General features: G+C 45.7%; 1 pseudogene; it reads left to right on the forward strand.

The window, feature by feature from the left end:
• LOC139250448 (zinc finger protein 585A-like) overlaps positions 1–24,492 on the forward strand; it is a 198,149-nt pseudogene that overhangs the window by 13,997 nt on the left and 159,660 nt on the right.

Here is a 24,492-nt window from a genome sequence, read left to right on the forward strand (position 1 = left end):
TCAATTTAAATTTAATCCGCTCAGCAAATATATTTTTTAAATACGTACATGTAAACTGATCGCATCAAATAATTGGCAAAGATTTAGAGTCACCAAGATGAACAAGTAAACACATCACGGGCCAATAACCCAGCTCTATATTCACAGCAGAAAGTCTGTTATCTAACTCCTCGAATGTCAGTTGGTGAGATGAGACTGAATCACTTTATATACACAACAGCATCCATTCCCACTGACCCCACATTTACAGTGTTGAGTCAGGTGGGATCACCAGTCTCACAGGCTAAATGATTGGTTGAAGGTGCATCCACACACACAACATGTGTCCTGTTTCTCCCCGCTGTGATTGTTTTTTTTACAAAGGCTGATGATAAGGTGATCCTGATCAATCCGGGAATCTGTCAAATCTTGACACGATGATCAGTTTGAGTTTCCCAGCTGCAGATCCTCCCCTTCTAATACCCTGCAAATAAATGGTGGTTACAAACGTTGTTACTTTATGCACAAGATAGAAATTAAGAACAGACAATTCTAGATTCTATCGAACATTCTATCCCCTCCGAAGCTGTAAATTCCTTATTCTAGACACTCTCCCTCCATCCTCATTGTCTAAATTCAACATTCCTTTCAGCATCTGAGATTTATTATCTCCAGAAAATGCTGAATCTGGCTGGGTGCAATTTCACAGACATTAGTTAACATCTAGTGCCTCACAGTCAGTCGACTCAGTGAGTGCCAGCAGGATTTCCACTGTGGTCGGCATCAGAGCCTCAAATCCTGTCCTCAAATGACATCCACACACTTTCCAGTTGAGGCCCCTGGATCGATATGAAGAGCAGGGTCACAGGCCCAGGCTAATGGCAGCCATCTTTGTGCAGGAACAAAGTGAGTGATGTCAGTGTCTGTTTACAACCGGATCCTAGTGGGTAAAGGTAATTTCAGATATTTTATTCTCACTCTCCACACCTCGGATTTCTTACTATCTCTCCTAAAGGCGTTACTTAGTGCCGAGCTAACATAAGAAATAGGAGCAGGAGTAGGCCATACGGCCTTTCGAGCCTGCTCCCCCATTTAATACGATCATGGCTGATCTGGTCATGGACTCAAGTCCACTTCCCCATAACCCCTTATTCCCTTATCGGTTAAGCAACTGTCTATCTCTGTCTCAAATGTATTCAATGACCCAGCTTCTACAGCTTTCTGAGGCAGCGAATTCCATAGATTTACAACCCTCTGAGAGAAGAAATTCCTCCTTCTCACAGTTTTAAATGGGCAGCCCTTTATTCTAAAATTATGCTCCCTCGTTCTAATCTCCCCTATCTGTGGAAACATCCTCTCTGCTTCCACCTTGTCAAGCCCCTTATACATTTCGATAAGATCACCTCTCATTCTTCTGAATTCCAATGAGTAGAGGCCCAACCTTCTCAACCTTTCCTCATGTCATCTCCGGAATCAGACTAATGAACATTCTCTGAACTGCCTCCAAAGCAAGGATATCTTTTCTTAAATATGGAAACCAAAACTGTACACAGGCCTTCCATTCGCCTTCCTGATCACTTGCTGGACCTGTATACTAACTTTTTGTGTTTCATGCACCAGGACCCCTAGGTCCCACTGTACTGCAGCACTTTGCAATTTTTCTCCTTTTAAATAATAACATGCTCCTCGATTTTTTTCTGCCAAAGTGCATAACCTCATATTTTCCAACATTATACTCCATCTGCCAAATTTTTGCCCACTCACTTAGCCTGTCTATGTCCTTTTGTAGGTTTTTTGTGTTCTCTTCACATATTGCTAGTCCTTGTATCTTTGTATCGTCAGCAAACCTGGCTACATTACACTCGGTCCCTTCATCCAAGTTGTTAATATAGATTGTAAATAGTTGGGCTCCCAGCACTAATCCCTGCGGCACCCCACTAGTTACTGAGTGCCAAACCAAGAATGAACCATTTATCCCGACTCTCTATTTTCTGTTAGTTAACCAATCCTCTATCCATGCTAATATATTACCCCCAACCCCATGAACATTTATCTTGTGCAGTAACCTTTTATGTGGCACCTTGGCAAATGTCTTCCAGAAGTCCAAATAAAGCACATCCACTGGTTCCCCTTTATCCATCATGTTCATTACATCCTCAAAGAATTCCAGCAAATTTGTCAAATATGGCTTCCACTTCATTTACGGTTTATGTCCCATACAAGTAACAAAAAAGCCCCAGAGCTGTTCACTCACTGGGTTATAATCCCCATATACAGTCGCAGCATGTGGAGTCCCAGGGTTAGAATCCCCATGTGGAGTCCCAGGGTTAGAATCCCCATGTACAGTCCCAGAGTTAGAATCCCCATGTACAGGCTCAGGGATCAGCGTGTTCTGTAACCAATCATGGTGCTTGAGGGGTGGATCCTGAGTCGGCCTGTCAGGTGGGTCAGTATGAACCCGTTAAACAATTTATCCTTTAACATTTAAATCGAGATTTCTTTTGTCAACAAAGCAGTTTAACATTTGTCAGTATTTTGTTTCCCTGGAGGTCCTATTATGAGGCTCAGACACTTCAGTACCAAGTGGACTAGGTGTTTAAAGGTCAGTCAATTCCCTCTTTCCATGTCGCTGTTAGTTAAAGGTACAGAGATTGATTTCCCCTCATTATGCATTTGTAGTAGTTAAAGTAACATCCTTTCTGTTGGTAGTGAATCACATGCTGGGTGGGCAAGATGGCTGGTAGCATCAGCATTTAAAATACTCATCCTCTTGTTCAAATCTCTCCCCTCCCTTTCTTTATAATCTCCTCCAGCCCACTAACTCTCTTAATAGGCTGGGTTTGTTTTCTTTGGAACAAAGGAATCTGAGGGGATAACTTAATGTGTATAAAATTATGAGAGGCCTAGTTAGAGTGGATAGGAAGGACCTATTTCCCTTCGCAGAGGGGTTAACAACCAGTGGGCATAGATTTCATGTAATTGGTAAGAGGTTAAGATGCAATTTGAGGAGAAATTTCTGCACCCAGAGGGTGGTGGGGGTCTGAAACTCACTGCCTGAAAGGGCGGTAGAGGCAGAAACCCTCACCACATTTATAAATATTTGGATGTGCACTTAAAGTGCCATAACCTACAAGGCTATGGACCAAGAGCTGGAAAGTGGGATTAGGCTGGACAGCTCTTTGCCGACTGGTGCGGACACGATGGGCCGAAATGTTCTCCTTCCGTGCTGTAAATTTCTATAATTATATAATAAGCAGAAACAATCTTCAGTGTCAGAAAGGTCGGTAACCAGAGGACACGGATTTAAGGTGATTGGCAAATGAACCTGATGCTGCATGAGGGCAAAAAATTAAGCTGTGAGTGGTTATGGCCTGGAACGCACTGCCTGTAAGGGTGGTGGAAGCAGATTCACACGTTACTTTCAAAAGGGATAAGTATTTGAGTTGGAAAGATTTGCAGAGTTTTGAGGCAAGAGCAGGGGAGTGGGACCAATGCCACAGCTGAGGAGAAGCAAGAGAGGAAAGAATATTCCAGATAAACTAGAACTGCCTGTTCAGAATTTCGATCCTGGCAGGGCGGGGTAGGTCAGTCCCACGGAATGTACACCCTGGGCAGGGTAGGTCAGTCCATGGAATGTACACCCTGGGCAGGGTAGGTCAGTCCATGGAATGTACACCCTGGGCAGGGTAGCTCAGTCCCATGGAATGTACATCCTGGGCAGGGTAGGTCAGTCCCATGGAATGTACACCCTGGGCAGGGTAGGTCAGTCCCATGGAATGTACACCCTGGGCAGGGTAGGTCAGTCCCATGGAATGTACACCCTGGGCAGGGTAGGTCAGTCCCATGGAATGTACACCCTGGGCAGGGTAGGTCAGTCCCATGGAATGTACACCCTGGGCAGGGTAGGTCAGTCCCATGGATTGTACACCCTGGGCAGGGTAGGTCAGTCCCATGGAATGTACACCCTGGGCATGGTAGGTCAGTCCTATGGAATGTACACCCTGGGCAGGGTAGGTCAGTCCCATGGAATGTACACCCTGGGCAGGGTAGGTCAGTCCCATGGAATGTACACCCTGGGCAGGGTAGGTCAGTCCATGGAATGTACACCCTGGGCAGGGTAGGTCAGTCCCATGGAATGTACACCCTGGGCAGGGTAGGTCAGTCCCATGGATTGTACACCCTGGGCAGGGTAGGTCAGTCCCATGGAATGTACACCCTGGGCAGGGTAGGTCAGTCCATGGAATGTACACCCTGGGCAGGGTAGGTCAGTCCCATGGATTGTACACCCTGGGCAGGGTAGGTCAGTCCCATGGAATGTACACCCTGGGCAGGGAAGGTCAGTCCATGGAATGTACATCCTGGGCAGGGTAGGTCAGTCCCATGGAATGTACACCCTGGGCAGGGTAGGTCAGTCCCATGGAATGTACATCCTGGGCAGGGTAGGTCAGTCCCATGGAATGTACATCCTGGGCCATGTGGGAAGTATCGCCAGCTGGAGCAGCTCGAGCCCCGGGTTCTGGAGCTTGAGCGGCTGCTAGCGTCACTGCAGTGCATCCGCGACGCTGAGAACTTCGAGGATAGCACGGTTCAGGAGGTGGTCACCCCACAGCTTAGACGTGTGCAGGCATAGAGGGAATTGGAGACTGCCAGACAGAAAAGGAGGACTAGACAGGTAGGGCAAGATTTCACTGACTCGCTAACCGCTTTTCAGTTCTGGATACTGGTGAGCGCGATGGTTGCTCTGGGGAGTGCAGTTAGCGCCAAGTCCACAGCACCATGGGTGGCTCAGCTGCACAGGAGGGAAGGAAGAAGAGTGGAAGAGCAATAGTGATAGGGGATTCATTAGTTAGGGGAACAGGCAGGCGCTTCTGCAGCTGCAGACGTGACTCCAGGGTTGGTATGTTGCCTCCCTGGTGCAAGGGTCAAGGTTGTCACTGAATGGTTGTATCATCAGCAAACTTGGCTACATTACACTCGGTCCCTTCATCCAAATCATTAATACAGATTGTAAATAGTTGAGGCCCCAGCACCGATCCCTGTGGCACTCCACTAGTTACTGTTTGCCAACTGGAAAATGATCGATTTATCCTGACTCTGTTTTCTGTTGATTAGCCAATCCTCTATCCAAGCTATTCATTAACCCTAACCCCGTGGACTTCTGGAAATCCAAATACACCACATCCACTGCTTCCCCCTTATCCACCCTGCTCGTTACATCCTCAAAGAACTCCAGCAAATTTGTCAAACATGATTTCCCTTCCATGAAACCACGCTGACTCTGCTTGACTGAATTATGCTTTTCCAAATGTCCTACTACTGCTTCCTTAATAATGGACTCCAGCATTTTCCCAATGACAGATGTTAGTCTATAGTTTCCTGCTTTCTATCTGCCTCTTTTTTTAAATAGGGGCGTTACATTTGCGATTTTCCAATCCGTTGGGACCTCCATAGAATCCAGGGAATTTTGGTAGATTACATCCACTATCTCTGCAGCCAATTCTTTTTAGACCCTAGGATGCAAGCCATCAGGTCCAGGAGACTTGTCCGCCTTTAGTCCTATTATTTTACAGACTACTTCTTCTTTAATGACAGTGATTGTTTTTTAAGTTCCTCCCTCTCTATAGCCCCTTGATCTTCCATTATTGGGATGTTTTTAGTGTCTTCTACCATGAAGACCGACACAAAATATTTGTTCAAAGTCTCTGCCATTTCCATGTTCCCCATTATTAATTCCCCAGTCTCATTCTCTAAGGGACCAACATTTACTTTAGCCACTCTCTTCCTTTTTATGTACCTGTAGAAACTCTTGCTATCTGTTTATATTTCTTGCTAGTTTACTTTCATAATCTATCTACTCTCTCTTTATTATTTTTTTGGTCGTTCTTTGCTGGTTTTTAAAAATTTCCCAATCCTCTGGCCTCCCACTAATCTTGGCCACTTTGTATGCCATTGTTTTCAATTTGATACCATCCTTCATTTCCTCAGTTAGCCACGGAAGGTTATCCCTTTTCTTCAAGTCTTTCCTTCTCATTAGAATATATTTGTGTTGAGAGATATGAAATATCTCCTTAAAAGTCTGGGCACTGCTCATCAACCGTCTTACACTTTAAATCTATTTTCCCAGTCCACTTTAGCCAACTTTGCCTTCATACCTTTGTAGTCTCCTTTATTTCAGCTATGGACACTGGTTTGAAATCCAACTTCCTCACCCTCCAACTGAATTTGAAATTCTACCATGTTATGGTCACTCTTTCCAAGAGGATCCTTTACTCAGAGATCATTTATTAATCCTGTAAAAATTATGAGAACACGTTGCACAGACTAGGCTTGCATTCCCTTGAATATAGAAGATTAAGGGATGATCTAATTGAGGTGTTTAAGATGATTAAAGGAGTTGATAGGGTGGATGGAGAGAAACTATTTCCTCTGGTGAAGGAGTCCACAACAAGGGGACACAACCTTAAAATCAGAGCCAGGCCATTCAGGGCAAATGTCAGGAAGACTTCCTCACACTAATGCTGAGCAGCTGTTTGTCTTGGCTCGAGAGCCCAGAACTAGGGATCAGAGTCTCAGAATAAGGGGTCGGCCATTTAGGACTGAGATGAGGACAACTTTCTGTACTCAGAGGGTTGTGAATCTTTGGAATTCTCTACCTCAGAGGACTGTGGATGCTGAGTATATTCCGGGCTGAGATAGAGAGCTGTTTGGAATCAAAGGAATCAAGGGATACAAGGATAGTGCGGGAAAATGGAGCTGAAGTACAAGATCAGCCTTGATCTTATTGAATGACGCAGCAGGCTCGAGGGGCTGTATGGCCTACTCCTGCTCACATTCTTCTGTTCTTAAAAGGTAGTGGAAATTTGGAACTCTGTTCCCCATCAAACATAGGCTGTGAGCCACTTGAAAATTCCAAAACTGAGATAGATAGATTTTCTTAGGCAGGTGTATTAAGAGTGATGGAACCAAGGCAGGTAGACAGAGTTAAGATACTGATCAGCTGAATGGTCTATTCCTGTTCATATGTTCCTGCTTACAATGATAACTTTTGTAAACTCCTTTTAAAGGGAATTAGAAGGAGGATATGCAGACAGGATTAAACCTGAGTCCATCCTGTTAATATGACTCAATCACACTGGGTGTCACCTTTACCCACTGAGCAATTGGGATGAGGGTCCAGTGACCCTGCTGGAAAATGCATGTGTGAGGCGTCAGGTGAGAACAGTGGAATAGCCTGTCGGCACTCAGTGTCGAGGTTCGCACAGAGAGATTGGGCACATGGGACACATATTGGAGAGAAACTGGTGTGTGTACAACTGAACCCAGCCAGAGTCAGCACCTTCTGCAGAGGAGAGGGAGAGGAGCCAGTGAGTGTAGCACTGAAACCAGCCAGAGTCAGCACCTTCAGGGGAGGAAAGAGAAGGGAACCAGTGAGTGCAGAACTGAATCCAGTCAGAATTGGTGGTGAAAACTGGGAGTGGAGGAGAAACAGTCTAGAAATGTGTGTTGATTTGGATTTCAGCACAGCAGGAGGGACAATGTGTGGGACAGGGATTTACAGCTTTGGAAGAACAAGAGAGGAAAGAATGTTCCATGAAAACTAGATGTGTCTATTCTGAATTTGTGTCTTGTGCGGACAGTGATGAGTTTTGTTATCTCCTTTTACAGCGAATTAGAAGGGGAGATTTTTAGACAGGAAACACAAACCAAACATCACGTCAAGATCTGACGGAGTCAATCGATTCATCAGGACCTGAATATCATCGGCCTTTGAAAGTGGAAGGAGAAATGTTTGCCTGTTCTGCTGTGGGAATAAATTTCAAATATCAGTGTGTGTGGAAAAGCACCAAGACACACACACCTGAGTGAGTGTTCCAGTGTACTGCCTGTGGAAAGAGCTTTAACTAGTTACACAGCCTTAAAAAACATCGCACCGTTGAAAGCGCGGAGAAACTGTAAACGTGTTGTGTGTGTGGGCGAGGCTTCAACTGATCGTCCAACCATGGAGAGTCACAAGGACACCCACACCACGGAGAAACCGTGGAAATGTGGTGACTGTGGGAAGATATTCAGGTCACCGTCTGCGCTGGAAATTCATCGACGCAATCACACTGGGGAGAGGCCGTTCACTTGCCCTGTGTGTGGGAAGGGATTCACTTGTTCATCCCACCTTGTAACTCATCAGCGAGTTCACACTGGGGAGAGACCGTTCATCTGCTCTCACTGTGCAAAGGAATTCACTCAGTCATCTACCCTGCTGACACACCAGCGAGTTCACACTGGGGAGAGGCCGTTCACCTGCTCTAAGTGTGGGAAGGGATTCACTCAGTCATCCAACCTGCTGACACCAAAGCGAGTTCACACTGGGGAGAGACTATTCACCTGCTCAGTGTGTGGGAAGGAATTCACTTGGTCATCCAACCTGCTGAAACACCAGCGAGTTCACACTGAAGAGAGGCTGTTCACCTGCTCTGAGTGTGGGAAACGATTCACTCGGTCATACAACCTGCTGAAACACCAGCGACTTCACAAGTGACTGCAGGGATTGGATTCTGCTGTTATTGTTGCTGTTTGTCACATCCCAAATGAACCATGTTCATTATGACAGTTGGGGTTTGTTTCTGCCGATAATAACCCTATAACTGGGCTGGACTTTAATATTCTGGATATATTGCTGATTGTGTTCTCGGGGTTGCAGTGTCCATTTACGAAACGCTGTGTGTTATTCTTCACTTTAATTCAGTGACTCTCAACAGAAATTTAGTTTGCAATAAAATTATGAACTTTTACTACAATGCTAAATTGTTTTTGTTCAAAATCTACAATCGTGTAAAAGTTTCCACTGAATAAAATCTCCAATTAGAAAGAGCTTGCTGACAAATCTTACTGATTTGTACATTACACACAGTGGCCCCTCCATTATCCACCAGAAAGAAGGGGAATGGGAATTGGTGGGGAATCCATGTCCCTAAATGTTGCCCCTCCCGTCTGGTGTAGCAATCCCCTCGGCACGGGAATGGAGACAAGTCCAGACCAAAACTGTGTGCAGTACTTCAGGTGTGGTCTTACTAACGCCCTGTACAGTTGTAGCAGGACTTCCCTACTTTTATACTCCATCCCCCTTGCAATAAAGGCCAGCATTCCATTTACCTTCCTGATTACTTGTTGTACCTGATGTACCCACATAATCCATATGCCCGATACGAGACTCCCAGAGCAAGCGCTCTGCTCGAATCTTCAACACGGCAAGCGAGCCCCAAGGGGGCAGGGGAAATGCTTCAAGGTGAGCCTCAAGGCCTCCTTATAGAAGTTCCACATTCCCACCGACACCTGCGATTCCCTGGTGCAAGATTGCTCAAAGTGGAAGAGAATAATCTGTGAAGGCATCGAACACTTCAAGTCTCTTCAGCTGAAGCAAGCAGAGACCAAGCGCATACGATGGAAGGAGCGCACGACAACCCAAGCACTTCAACAAACTGGCACTTCAACCAACGTACTTTCAACCAACGTCTGTCCATCCTGCAACAGAAACTGTAGCTCCCGCATTGGACTTAACAGACATCTGATACCTCATTTTTAATGTGGAAGCAATTCATCCTCGACTTCGAGGGACTGCCTATGATGATGATGGTTGGTTTATATCAGACAGGAGGAGATTGGTGTCATGGAGTGATAGCAGTTTGCAACACAGAAGGAGGCCATTTGGCCCATCGTGTCTGTGCAGCCGAATCCCACTTTCCAGCTCTTGGTCCATAGCCCTGCAGGTTACGGCACTTCCAGTGCATATCCAAGTACTTTGGTAAATGTGATGAGGGTTTCTGCCTCTACTACTCTTTCAGGCAGTAAGTTCCAGACTCCCACCTCCCTCTGGAGGTTATGCTAGAACTATGTAAAACACTAGTTAGACCACAGCTACAGTAATCACACAGTTCTGGTCACCACATTAAAGGAAATATATGATTGCACTGGAGAGGGTGCAGAGGAGATTTATGAGAATGTTAGCTGGACTGAAGAATTTTATCTGAGGAAAGTTTGGATGGGCTGATGTTATTTTCTTTGGGATAGAGGAGGCTGAGGGTCAACTTAATTGAGGTGTATGAAATTATGAGGGTCCCAGATGGAGTGGATGGGAAGGACAAAAGAATATAAGAAAAATAAATAGGAGCAGGAGTAGGCCTTCAGCATCATACCTGCAAACCTGGTTTCAATTTAAATTTGAATCCACTCAACAAATGTATAAAAATATGTACAAGTAAACCGATCACATCAAATAATTAGCACAGATTTAGAGTCACCAAGATGAACAAGTAAACACATCACGGGCCAATAAACCAGCTCTATATTCACAGGAGAAAGTCTGTTATCTAACTCCTCGAATGTCAGTTGGTGAGATGAGACTGAATCACTTTATATACACAACAGCATCCATTCCCACTGTCCCCACATTTCCAGTGTTGAGTCAGGTGGGATCACCAGTCTCACAGGCTGAACGATTAGTTGAAGGTGTATCCACACACACAACATGTTCCTGTTTCTCCCCGCTGTGATTGGTGTTTTTACAAAGGCTGATGATCAGGGGATCCTGATCAGTCTGGGAATCTGTCAAATCTTGACACGATGTTTGGTTTGAGTTTCCCAGCTGCAGATCCTCCCCTTCTAATACCCTGCAAATAAATGGTGGTTACTAACATTGTTACTGTAAGTACAGGATGGAAATTCAGAACAGGCAATTCTAGATTCTATACAACATTCTGTCCCTCCTAACCTGTAAATTCCTTATTCTAGACACTCTTCCTCCATCCTCACTGTCTAAAATCAACATTCATACGAACATATGAAATAGGAGCAAGAGTAGACCATTTGGCCCCTCGAGCCTACTGCACCATTCAATAAGATCATGGCTGATCTGATCATGGACTGAGCTCCACTTCTCTGTCCGCTCCCCATAGCCACTTATCCCCTTATCGTTCAAAAATCTGTCTATCTCCGCCTTAAATATATTCAATGAGTGAGCTTCCACAGCTCTCTGGGGCCAAGAACTCCATAGATTTACAACCCTCTGAGAGTTCTCCTCATTTCAGCTTTAAATGTGTGGCCCCTTATTCTAAGACTATGTCCTCTAGTTTTAGTTTCCCCCATGAGTAGAAATACCCTCTCTGCATCCACCTTGTTGAGTCCCCTCATTATCTTATAAGTTTCAATAAGATCACCTCTCATTCTTCTGAACTCCAGTGTGTATAGTCCCAACCTACTCAACCTATCCTCATAAGTCAACCCCCTCATCTCCAGAATCAACCTAGTGAACCTTCTCTGAATAGCCTTCAATGCAAGTATATCCCTCCTTAAATACAGAGACCAAAACTCGATGCAGTACTCTAGGTGTGGCCTCACCAATACCCTATACAGTTGTAGCAGGACTTCTCTGCTTTTATACTCTATCCCCCTTGCAATAAAGGCCAACATACCATTTGCCTTCCTGATTATTGCTATACCTACATACTAACTTCTTGTGTTTCATACACAAGGACCCCCAGGTCCCTCTGTACTGCAACGGTTTGCAATTTTTCTCCATTTAAATTATAATTTGCTTTTCTATTTTTTCTGTCAAAGTGGATAACCTTACATTTTCCCACATTATATTTCATCTGCCAAATCTTTGCCCACTTACTGAGCCTGTCTATATCAAGTTGCAGATTTGTCATGTCCTCCTCACAATTTGTTTTCCCACCTATCTTTGTATCATCAGCAAACTTGGCTACTTTATACTCGGTCGCTTCATCCAAATCATTAATATAGATTGTAAATATTCAAGAGCCCAGCACTCATTCCTTCGGCACCCCACCAGCCACTGTTTGCCAACTGGAAAATTACCCATTTATCCCGAATCTCTGTTTTCTATTCGTTGGCCAATCCTCTATCCATATGAATATATTACCCCCAACCCCTGAGCTTTTATCTTGTGCAGTAAACTCTTATGTGTCATCTTATCGAATGCCTTCTAAAAATCCAAATACACCTCATCCACTGGGTCCACCTTATCCACCCTGCTCGTTACATCCTCAAAGAATTTGTCAAACATGATTTCATTTTCCAATTGTCCCGCTACTGCTTCCTTAATAATGGACTCCAGCATTTTCCCAAAGACAGCTGTTACGCTAACTGGTCTATAGTTTCCTGCTTTTTGTCTGTCTCCTTTTTTGATAAGGGTGTTACATTTATGGGTTCCAATCTGCTGAGACTGCCCCAGCACCCAGGGAATTTTGGTAGATTACACCCAATGTTCTTTGCTGGCTTTTAAAAATGTCATTTCAGCATCTGAGATTGATTATTTCCAGAAAGTACGGAAAGTACTGGGTGCAATTCCACAGACATTACTTAAGCTCTAGTGCCTCAGTCGACTCAGTGAGTGCCAGCAGGATTTCCACTGTGGCAGGCAACACAGCCTCAGATCCTGTCCTCCAATGACATCCACACAGTTGAGGTCACTGGATCAGTATGAAGAGCAGGGGCACTGGCTGATTTTTTTAATCTCATATTTAGCCCAATGGTACTGGTTCCAATTATAGCTGTAAACTGCTGCCTTGGCTGAGATCAACTAACAGCCCAGATCTAGGATCGAACTTGGGACCTTCCAAGTCAGTACTGCAGTTTGTTCTAAAATTTGGGGGTTAGGGGTGCATGAGAATAGAATATTTTGAAACAAATTTTACTCCACCCTTAAATGAAATCTTCGTCACACTGCTCAATTCTGAAGTCTTTCCAAATTATACAAAATTATACAATTATACAATGGATAATCAAAAACAGTGAGACATTTTAGAAAGGCTCAAGTCACTGAAATTGACACCTCTACAATCACTGCACAGTACAAAGGGAGTGACTGTTAATGGGAGCTCAGTTCGTGAAGTCGTCTGACACCCCAAGATAAACTGGACTGTCCCTTTAACTCTAAATATTCAGAGAAAGGGGAGTCCCTGTCCATTTAAATATCTGCTCTATTCCCACAGGCAGTGGGAGGAGGAATAGCGCGAATTAGGTTATTGGTTATTGTCAGAAGCACTTTTCAGACAGGCTAATAATTGGATGTATCCAGCACAACAAATGTATCTATCTGTTCTTGTTCCAAAATCCCAAAATCTAATGCCCCTAATGAAATGTTCGGTGAGATTTGTAGAGATGTGTTGGAAGGGAGGAAATGAGGCTTGCAGGAAATAAGGTACAGTTTATGAGGCTGTTTTGAGACTCGTCTGCATGAGGTTAAAAGCATAAAATGGAAAAGGGCTCATCCAATGACACTTATATTGTCAATAATGCTTTCCAAGTTAATCACTTTCTCCTAAGCCTCATCATCATCACCATAGACAATCTCTCAAAATCGAGGAAGACTTGCTTCCACTCTAAAAGTGAGTTCTCAGGTGACTGTACAGTCTAATACAGGAATTACAGTCGCTGGCACAGGTGGGACAGACAGTTGTGAAGGAAAGGGTGGGTGGGGAGTCTGGTTTGCCACACGCTCCTTCCGCTGTCTGCACTTGTTTTCTGCACGTTCTCGGCGATGAGATTCAAAGTGCTCATTGTCCTCCCGGATGCTCTTCCTCCACTTATGGTGGTCTTTGGCCAGGGATTCCCAGGTGCCTAGTATCCTATTGACTACCCTAACCATTAATCCCATTCCTAACAAATAACCACAGCCACTAACCGTGAAACCTGCACCCAAACGCCAGCCCCTAAGCAAGGATTGTTGACAGGGATCAGTGGGGCAACTAAAGACCTGATGATGGAAGTATTTAAACAATTATCTTGTTGCAAGAAATACTGCAAGGTACATTAGTAACAAGTACTTATATCAACAAAACTATCAAAATCAGCAAAGACAATTACAAAGAGCATACATTTCAAAGACTATTACATGCAGTAACTGCATTCAAAAAGCATTAAACAATATACAAAATAACAGATTTGCAGTCTTAAGCAAGATAGTTCTTTCTATGGTTGGTTGAAAGAAACATCAGATGTGTGTAAAGTGAGACACACCAGTTCAGTCTATGGCACCCACAAGCTGTATACTCAAACAGAACCTTGGGATTTGATGTCGTAAAAGATGAACCGGGTGAGAAGTGAAATAATCTGGAGTAAGAAAAGGCCCAAATGGAACAGTCGGTAACAGAACATTAATTCGAGTCCTCTTATTATGGAGAAATTAAATATTCAACACACTGTGTTTGAAACAAGCTGATTTATTCAATATTTATACAGGATATTAATCTTCAGCTCAGATATAGGGATTATTAAGATCACCAGAAACAAACAATCACTGCCAGAATGAACATGGTTCAGTGCCCAATACAATCCCAGCAAATCATATTTATTCACCAATGCAGCCTCTCAAGGGCGGGGCAATTACCCAGCATTCCCTGCGGGAGAAAATTTGCTGCACCCAGACTACAGGAGCTCAGTGCGCAGGCACGGGTCCTGGCTGGGTTTGGAGCATGCGCGGCGCGTGTAATAGCGGAACAGTCCACGAAACCTGCGTTCCGCAAAAGTGATCATTTTGAGCAGAACGGAGGGGAGTAATGGACCAGCGGGGAGCGGAGCAAGCTTCATAAACAACTGGTGCCTGCTGCAAGCCTGGAATAATAATGGGAGTATCGGCAGTTGTAGCTTCGGTGCTTTCTCCCATTCACAGGCCCAGGTTAACGATGGCCATCTTTGTGCAGGAAGGCAAGTTCAACGCTCCGCCATTTTGATTAAGTGAGTCACAACGCGCATGCGCGGCCATCTTGGTGCAGGAACAAAGTGAGTGAAATCAGTATATTTCCAACCAGTCCTAGTGGGTAAAGAAATGTCTGATATTTTGAGAGAATAGAACATCTCGGATTTCTCACCATCTCTATTAAAGGCTCTGCTTAGCGCCGACCTTACGGTTTATGTCCCACACAATTGTAACTAAGAAGCCCCAGAGCTGTTCACTCCTTGGATTGGAATCCCCATGTACAGTCCCAGGGTTGGAATTCCCACATACAGTCCCAGGGTTGGAATCCCCACGTACAGTCCCAGGGTTGGAATCCCCACGTACATTCCTTGGGTTGGAATCCTCAGGTACAGTCCCAGGGTTGGAATCCACATGTACAGTCCCAGGGTTGGAATCCCCATGTACAGTCCCAGGGTTAGAATCCCCATGTACAGTCCCGGGATTAGAATCCCCATTTACAGGCCCCGAGTCTCAGTCGCTGGGTCCCGGGCAACACCAAGTGTGGCTCTCAGGCCTGAGTCAGAGCCGCTGGGCCTGGCACCAGCAAATCTTGGGGGCAGTGCCTCCTCCACAACAGGAAAACAACAACTTGCATTTATACAGCAGGCCCGGCAATTCCCAGCCGCTCTGTGTCAGGATGGGCGCTGGATGCGGAAGTCGGCCCCTGGCCTTCTGTCGGTTTGTTGCATCAGTTTGAGCTAGAGTGCAGAGGGGAGAAAAGCTGCTGGGTTTAATCCCCAGTGGGACCAACAATTTCCCATGTGGGATTGTCAAGGGAGGTGCGTTCGCTACCCTGAAGGATATTAGTGACCAGTTGGGTTTTTACGACAATCCATCAGCTTTCATGGTCACTGTTTCTAGTTCCGGCCAGTTTCATTAAACTCAATTTCACACCGTGCCTTTGTGTTTATGTGGGCTCTCTCACCCTCCCTTTGTCCTGTTTCAAATTTATTTTACAGTGTGTTAAAAGGGGAGGATTTATAGAATGACAGCTCAAACCAAACATCACATCAGGTTCAGACAGAGTTACTCGATTCACCGGAACCGGAATATCATTGGCCTTTGATCATGGAAGGAAAAAGCACCATTCACAGTGGGGAGAAACGGTACACATGCTGTGTGTGTGGACAAGGCTTCAGCCGATCATCCAACCTGGAGAGACACAAGTGCAGTCACACTGGGAGAAACCGTGTAAATGTAGGGATTTTGGGAAACGTTTCAACTACCCGTCCCAACTGGAAACACACCAGCGAGTTCACACTGGGGAGAGGCCGTTCACCTGCTCTGAGTGTGGAAGGATTTCACTGATTCATCCACCCTGCTGAGACACAAGCGATTTCCCATTGGTGAGAGACCGTTCACCTGCTCTGAGTGTGGGAAGGAATTCACTCAGTCGTCCAGCCTGCTGATACACCGGCGAATTCACACTGGGGAGAGACCATTCACCTGCTCTGAGTGTGGGAAGAGATTCATTCAGTCATCTGAGTTGCTGGCACACCAGCGAGTTCACACCAGGGACAGGCCGTTCACCTGCTCTGAGTGTGGGAAGAGATTCACTCAGTCATCCCACCTGCTGAGACACCAGCGATCTCACAAGTGACTGCAGGGTTGGATTCTGCTGTTATTGCTGCTTTTAATCGCATCAAGGACTGAATCGTGTTCATTCTGTCAGTTGCGGTTTATTACTGCTGATGTTCATAACTGGGCTGGCATATAACATCATGCGGTTGGTGGTAATATATTAACTAACAAAAAACAGAGAGTCGGAATAAATGGGTCATTTTCAGGCTGGAAAACTGCAACTAATGGGGTGCCACAGGGATCAGTGCTGGGGCCTCAACTATTTACAATTTATATAAATTACTTGGATGAAGGGACCAAGTATAACATAGACAGATTTTCTGATGATACAAAGATAGATGGGAAAGCATGTTGTGAGGAGGCCATAAAGAATCTACAAAGGGATATAGATAGGCTCAGCCAGTGGGCAAAAATTTGGCAGATGGAGTATAATGTGAGAAAATGTCAAGTTATCCACTTTGGTTGGAAAAATAAAAAAGCAAATTACTATTTAAATGGGGAGAGATTACTAAATGCTGCAGTACAGAGGGATCTGGGGGTACTTGTACATGAAACACAAGAAGTTAGCATGCAGGTACAGCAACTAATTAGGAAGGCAAATGGAATGTTGGCCTTTATTGCAAGGGAGATAGAGTATAAAAGCAGAGAAGTCTTGCTCCAACTGTACAGGGTATTGGTAAGACCACACCTGGAGTACTGTGTACAGTTTTGGTCTCCTTATTTAAGGAAGGATATCGTTGCATTGGAGGCAGTTCAAAGAAGGTTCATGAGGTTGATGCCTGAGATAAAGGGGTTGTCATATGAAGAGAGATTGAGAAGGTTGGGCCTGTACTCATTGGAGTTTAGAAGAATGAGAGGTGATCTTATTGAAACATAAGATTCTGAGGGGGCTGGACAGGGTAGATGCAGGGAAGATGTTTTCCCTCATGGGGGAATCTAGATCTAGGGGGCATAGTTTCAGAATAACGGGTTGCCCATTTAAGACAGAAATTAGGAGGACTTTCTTCTCTGAGAGTCGTGAAGCTTTGGAATTCTCTACCCTAGGAAGCTGTGGAGACTGGATCAGGTGGGGATAGACAGATTTTTGAATGATGAATGAGTCAATGGTTATGGGGAGCGGGCAGGGAAGCGGCATTGAGGTGGGATCAGATCAGCCATGATCTTACTGAATGGCGGAGCAATCTTGAGGGCCAAATGGCCTATTCATGCTGCTATTTCTTATGTTCTTATGTTCTATGTTTCAAATAACAGAGCATGTCAATATTTAATGTCTCCAAGATCAGAGGAGACTAATTGATATCCTGTTACCGACCTCTCCATTTTGGGCCTTTTCTCCTTTATAACTCTACATTATTTCAGTTCTCAAACTTGTTTGTTACTCTCATGGACAATTCCAGCCCCGCATAGCTTCCAGATTATCTTTCCTCGCCTAGGTATCCTGGGAAGGTCTAGGTAACATGACCGTGATTACTAAACACAAAACCCAATTTGTTGATCACTTTCAACGACTGGACTTAGTGTGTGCCCCACAGCATCCCTATCACCTTCGTGTGTGAATAGAGCATCACGCCTGCAAACCTCGTCTTGAATTTAAGTCCGCTCAGCAAATGTATTTAACAAAATATGAACAAGTAAATACATCACGGACCAAAAATCCAACTCCTTATTCACAGCAGGAAGTCTGTTGTCTAACTCCTTGAGTGAACAAAATAAAGATCCCAAATGTAAGAGTCTCTTGTATTCTTTAATACCTTTCAAATCGTGACCAGTTCCTTCTTACTCTGGAATTCCCTGTCCCTGTGGGAGTCGATATTGGTCAAAAACTGCTGGTTGGAAAAATTTTTTAAAAATTTCTCTGAGTTTCAAGCTGACCAGTTCCTTCTCTCTGAGAATCTCCAAGGAGACTCTTTGATTTAAACACAGCTCTGCCCTCTCCGGGATTAGAGTTACGGGAAATTTGAACCTAGCCACTCAGATTTAAAAGGGCCTGTCAGTGATATACAGACTGAACCAGCCTGTAAATGAAACATATAACAATGAGGCTGAAATTCCACCTTCGTGTGCCGGGGGTGCAGGCAGTGCTGGGCAGAGGGAGCAGCAAACCGGCTTCAGAATGGGCTCGCTGACTTTGCCCTTCCCTGGGGTTTTGCGATGAGCATGTACCTGTCTTGTGAGTGATTGATGGGACAGTGTAGAGGCAGCTTTACTCTGTATTTAACCCATGATGTACCTGTCCTGGGAGTGTTTGATGGGACAGTGTAGTGGAGGCTTTACTCTGTATCTAACCCCTGCTGTACCTGTCCTGGGAGTGTTAAATGGAACAGTGTAGAGGGAGATTTATTCTGTATCTAACTCGTGCTATACCTGTCCTGGGGGTGTTTGATGGGACAGTGTAGAGGGAGCTTTACTCTGTATCTAACCCGTGCTGATCTGCTCTGGGAGTGTTTGATGGGACAGTGTAAAAGGAGCATTACTCTATATCTAACCCGTGCTGTACCTGCCCTGGGAATGTTTAATGGGACTGTGTAAATCTAACCCTTGCTGTATATGTCAGCTTGGAAATGTTTGATGGGACAGTGTACAGGAAGCTTTACTCTCTACCCAGGCTGTTCCTGCCCTAATATTGTTTGATGGGATCTTATAGAGGGAGCTTTACTCTGTATCTAAGACATACTATACCTGCCCTGGGAGTGTCTGATGGGACAATGTAGAGGGAGCTTTACTCTGTATCTAATTCCTGCTGCACCTAATCTGGGGGTGTTTCATGGGACAGTCTGGAGGGAGCTTTTTCTGGAGGAAGCTTTACTCTGTATATTAACCTTACCATACCTGCCCAACGAGTGTTTGATTGGACAGTGTAGAGGGAGATCAATTCTGCATCTCTTTTCTCATTCATTCATGAGATGTGGGTGTCGCTGGGATGGCCAGCATTTATTGCCCATCCCTAACTGTCCTTGAGAAGATGATGGTGAGCCGCCGCCTTGAACCGCTGCAGTGCGTGCGCTGAATGTACGCCCACAGTGCTGTTAGGGAGTTCAAGGATTTTGACCCAGTGACGACAAAGGAGTGGCGATATATTTCCAAGTCAGGATGGTGTTTAACAAGGAGGGGACCTTGCAGGTAATGGTGTTCCCTTGCACCTGCTGCCCTGGTCCTTGGTAGAGGTCACCTGTTTGGGAGGTGCTGCTGGAGAAGATTTGGCGAGTTGCTGCAGTGCATCTTGTCAATCAGAGATTCTCAATCGGGTCCGCGAGAAGCTTTCAAGCGGTCCGCCAAAAATTGTCTTTCGCACTTTGTGTGTGACAAGCAGCCCTCACACCGTGCGCTGGGTCGAGCATTGTGGGAGCAGCTGCAGGGGAAGTGTGTGGGGCATGATGGGTCGAAGGCTGCACATCGCTCACTGCCAACTCACTTGATCCAGATTCCCATCATCTTCATCCACCCTGCTGACTCTGTCTGCCCCTTCCCCCATACAGGTCCAGGGTGGGGTTAATTGGAAAATGGACCATTCCCAATGATCCAGGGTGGGGTTTATTGGAGGATTGACCATTGCCAATGATCCAGGGTGGGGTTTATTGGAGGGTGGGGTGAGTCCCAATGATCCAGGTTGAGGTTTATTGGAGGGTGGGGTCAGTCCCAATGATCCAGGGTGGGGTTTATTGGAGGGTGGGGTCAGTCCCAATGATCCAGGGTGGGGTTTATTGGAGGGTGGGGTCAGTCCCAATGATCCAGGGTGGGGTTTATTGGAGGGTGGGGTCAGTCCCAATGATCCAGGGTGGGGTTTATTGGAGGGTGGGGTCAGTCCCAATGATCCAGGGTGGGGTTTATTGGAGGGTGGGGTCAGTCCCAATGATCCAGGGTGGGGTTTATTGGAGGGTGGGGTCAGTCCCAATGATCCAAGGTGAGGTTTATTGGAGGATTGACCATTCCCAATGATCCAGGGTGGGGTTTATTGGAGGGTGGGGTCAGTCCCAATGATCCAGGGTGGAGTTTATTGGAGGATGGGGCCATTCCCAATGATCCAGGGTGAGGTTTATTGGAGGGTGGGGTCAGTCCCAATGATCCAGGGTGAGGTTTATTGGAGGGTGGGGTCAGTCCCAATGATCCAGGGTGGAGTTTATTGGAGGATTGACCAGTCCCAATGATCCAGGATGGGGTTTATTGGAGGATGGAGCATTCCTAATGATCCAGGGTGGAGTTTATTGGAGGATGGGGCCATTCCCAATGATCCAGGGTGGGGTTTATTGGAGATGGACCATTCCCAATGATCCAGGGTGGGGTTTATTGGAGGTGGACCATTCCCAATGATCCAGGGTGGGGTTTATTGGAGGATGGGGCCATTCCCAATGATCCAGGGTGGAGTTTATTGGAGGATGGATCATTCCCAATGACCCAGGGTGGGGTTTATTGGAGGGTGGGGCCAGTCCCAATCATGGGAGCCCAGCCCGTTGAACAAGCTTCTCCCACTGGGACAGGAGCAGTGCGCAGGCGCAATTTGTGGGAACCGCAGCTCCAGCCGCCACTCGCTCGCTCAGGGGGAGGCACTGAGCGGGAAAGTCCGAGGCCTCAGTGATTGGTTCTGTCAAATGTCAATCAAAGGCCAGCAGCCAATCCGCTTGGCCCAAGTCCCGCCCCCAACTGTGGCGGCAAAATTCAAAGCTGGAGATCAAACTGTCAATCAAAGATCAGCCCCGCCCACTGCACTCTACCGACTCTCTGATTGGTGGTTGCGAGAGGGCGGGGCAATCAGTGCAGTGCCCGCCTCCGCCTGGGTGCTGCTGTTTGGTCAGGTGAGCAGATCACCTGAGCTGGAAGGAAAGTGGCCACAAGGCACCTTATGCGGGGCCTGGGCCTCTTGTACTGGGGAATCAAGCAGGGAGACTTTACACAATACTGTTACCGCACTTCATCGACAAATAACTATTGGTTTCAAAGCATAAAGGGCAGTGGTTTGCAATGAAAAGACTTGTCTTTATATCGCGGCTTCTGTGTCCTCAGGATGTCTCAAAGCACTTTACAGACAATGAATGCTTGTGTTTTGTTACAGGGGGTCCAGGGAATTGTTAGAACATGGGAGGGAGCATCAGAGCAAAAAGTTTGAGAACCCCTGACCTACTCACTCTTCAACAGTCTCTTGTATCGAAGATGACTTGCTTCCACGCCAAAAAGGGATGAGTTTACAGGAGTTTCAGTGAAGGACCTAATATTCCAGGTCCCTAACTGCATGTTGAAGGGTGCAAGATGCCTGTGTGTGGATTTTTTTAACGTGCGGTGGTCGTTGCACACCAGCCACCACACGGGCTTGACAGAGCTAGGTCTTAGTCCAGTGGCAAGGATTAACAAAGATGACTGGAGACCAGCTCTGCTGCACAGACCTAGTGCGCATATATATCACAGTGAGGGCTGGCCCGTGCTGCACCTGGGCCCTCGGCTCTTCTGGGCCCCAAACCCATGGCTCTCCTGGGCTCCGATCACATCGCTCTGCAATCTTTCACCACTCCTTCGCCCCGACCTCGCCGCTCCTGCTGTACCTGCCCATGCTCCAATCACCTATCTGGATTATCGTGACGTCCAATCCAGTTGCCCTCATCACTGCCATTGTCCTCCTGCACCAGCTCACGCTGTATGATTATAATCAGGTTATAATCAGGGATGCTCAAGAGGGCAGAATTAGAGGAGCACAGACATCTCGGGCGGCCGGGGGGTGGGGGCAGTGGTTGTGGGGCTGGAAGAGATTACAGAGATAGGGAGAGGTGAGGTCATGGAGGAATTTGAAAATAAGAATGAGAATTTTGAAATCTAGACTTTGTTTAACCGGAAGCCAATGTCGGTCAGCGAGCAGAGAGGAACAGTCTGAACAGTTCAGCAGCAACATGAATGCCCAAATGGGAAGTGATGTGCATTTTAACCTCACGCACTAATATAAGAACATAAGAATTAGGAACAGGAGTAGGCCATCTAGCCTCTCGAGCCTGCTCCACCATTCAACAAGATCATGGCTGATCTGGCCGTAGACTCAGCTCCAATTATCCGCCCGCTCCCCCTAACCCTTAATTCCCTTATTGGTTAAAAATCTATCTATCTGTGATTTGAATACATTCAATGAGTTAGCCTCAACTTCTTCCTTGGGCAGAGAATTCCACAGATTCACAACTCTCTGGGAGAAGAAATTCCTTCTCAACTCGGTTTTAAATTGGCTCCCCCATATTTTGAGGCTGTGTCCCCTAGTTCTAGTCTCCCCGACCAGTGGAAACAACTTCTCTGCCTCTATTTTGTCTATCCCTTTCATGATTTTAAATGTTTCTATAAGATCACCCCTCATCCTTCTGAACTCCAACGAGTAAAGACCCAGTTTACTCAATCTATCATCATAAGGTAACCCCCTCATCTCCGGAATCAACCTAGTGAATCGTCTCTGTACCCGCTCCAAAGCTAGTATACCCTTCCTTAAGTAAGGTGACCAAAACTGCATGCAGTACTCCAGGTGTGGCCTCAGCAATACCCGATACAGTTGCAGAAGGACCTCCCTGCTTTTGTACTCCATTCCTCTCGCAATGAAGGCCAACATTTCATTCGCCTTCCTGATTACCTGCTGCACCTGCAAACTAACTTTTTGGGATTCATGCACAAGGACCCCCAGGTCCCTCTGCACCTAAGCATGTTGTAATTTCTCCCCATTCAAATAATATTCCCTTTTACTGTTTTTTTTCCCCAAGGTGGATGACCTCACATTTTCCGACATTCCATCTGCCAAACCTTAGCCCATTCGCTTAACCTATCTAAATCTCTTTGCAGCCTCTCTGTGTCCTCTACACAACCCGCTTTCCCACTAATCTTTGTGTCATCTGCAAATTTTGTTACACTACACTCTGTCCCCTCTTCCAGGTCATCTATGTATATTGTAAACAGTTGTGGTCCCAGCACCGATCCCTGTGGCACACCACTAACCACCGATTTCCAACCTGAAAAGGACCCATTTATCCCGACTCTCTGCTTTCTGTTAGTTAGCCAATTCTCTATCCATGCTAATACATTTCCTCTGACTCCGCATAACTTTATCTTCTGCAGTAACCTTTTGCGTGGCACCTTATCAAATGCCTTTTGGAAATCCAAATACATCACAACCATCGGTGCACCTCTATCCACCATGCTCGTTATATCCTCAAAGAATTCCAGTAATTTGTTAAACATGATTTCCCCTTCATGAATCCATGTTGCGTCTGTTTGATTGCACTATTCCTATCTAGATGTCCCGCTATTTCTTCCTTAATGCTTCAAGCATTTTCCCCACTACAGATGTTAAACTAACCGGCCTATAATTACCTGCCTTTTGTCTGCCCCCTTTTTTAAAACAGAGGTGTCATCTACAAAGTACATCTTATTATCGACAGCAAGCTGCAGTATCACTTATTGGAATATGATTTTTGAGTAAATAAGAGTTTAGCTAATGAACTACCTGTATTTATTTTACAAATATAGTATTTTCTTACTTTGAAGTTTCCTTTTGCCTTTTACTTTGTGTTGGGTGTGTTTTGTCTTTCGGTCCCTGCACACAACCAATGCATTCTCAGCTGAGAGAAAAGATGGCCCACTTGCTCTCTGATCTCTGACTGTGACCCATAATGTCTCACCCTCCACATTTACTGCCTTGTGGTTCATGCTCATTTTCTGTTGACCCCCTCTTCCTTCTTCCCGACAGTCCAGTGGAGATTCCGGACTTGCTAAGTGAGGGACAATGGGCACAAACCCACATCCCACCATTCTTTGCTGCCATTTGTTGAACTGGCAGCTGTGCCAGTCTCCGTTAATTATTTATTACGTTTGTCAGGTTTGTGAAGCAGAAACAGTGTCCACAAAGAGCTACTTGTGCTTCAAAATACTCGAGCTGCTCTGCCAAACAGTCATGTAGACATTCAGTACAACAGATAATCGATCGATCGATCATTTCATTCATTTAGTGACGGAAGATTTTACTATTTCACACCACATTTTGTGTATTTTAGATAGTATCTGGCTTTATGTTTATAAATTATTGGGAGGGTAGAAATGGTGTGATGCCCAACACTAAGAGTGGGACTGTTTAAAATTTACCAATTTAGCACTTTGTTCTCACCAATGTGCACGGTCCCTTTAAATCTGCTGCACGGTGTCTCTTCCAGCGGTGGGAGCTGGTGAGCGGTCCC

The sequence above is a fragment of the Pristiophorus japonicus genome, unplaced genomic scaffold (assembly GCF_044704955.1).
Source record: "Pristiophorus japonicus isolate sPriJap1 unplaced genomic scaffold, sPriJap1.hap1 HAP1_SCAFFOLD_375, whole genome shotgun sequence".
NCBI classification, from domain to species: Eukaryota; Metazoa; Chordata; class Chondrichthyes; family Pristiophoridae; genus Pristiophorus; species Pristiophorus japonicus.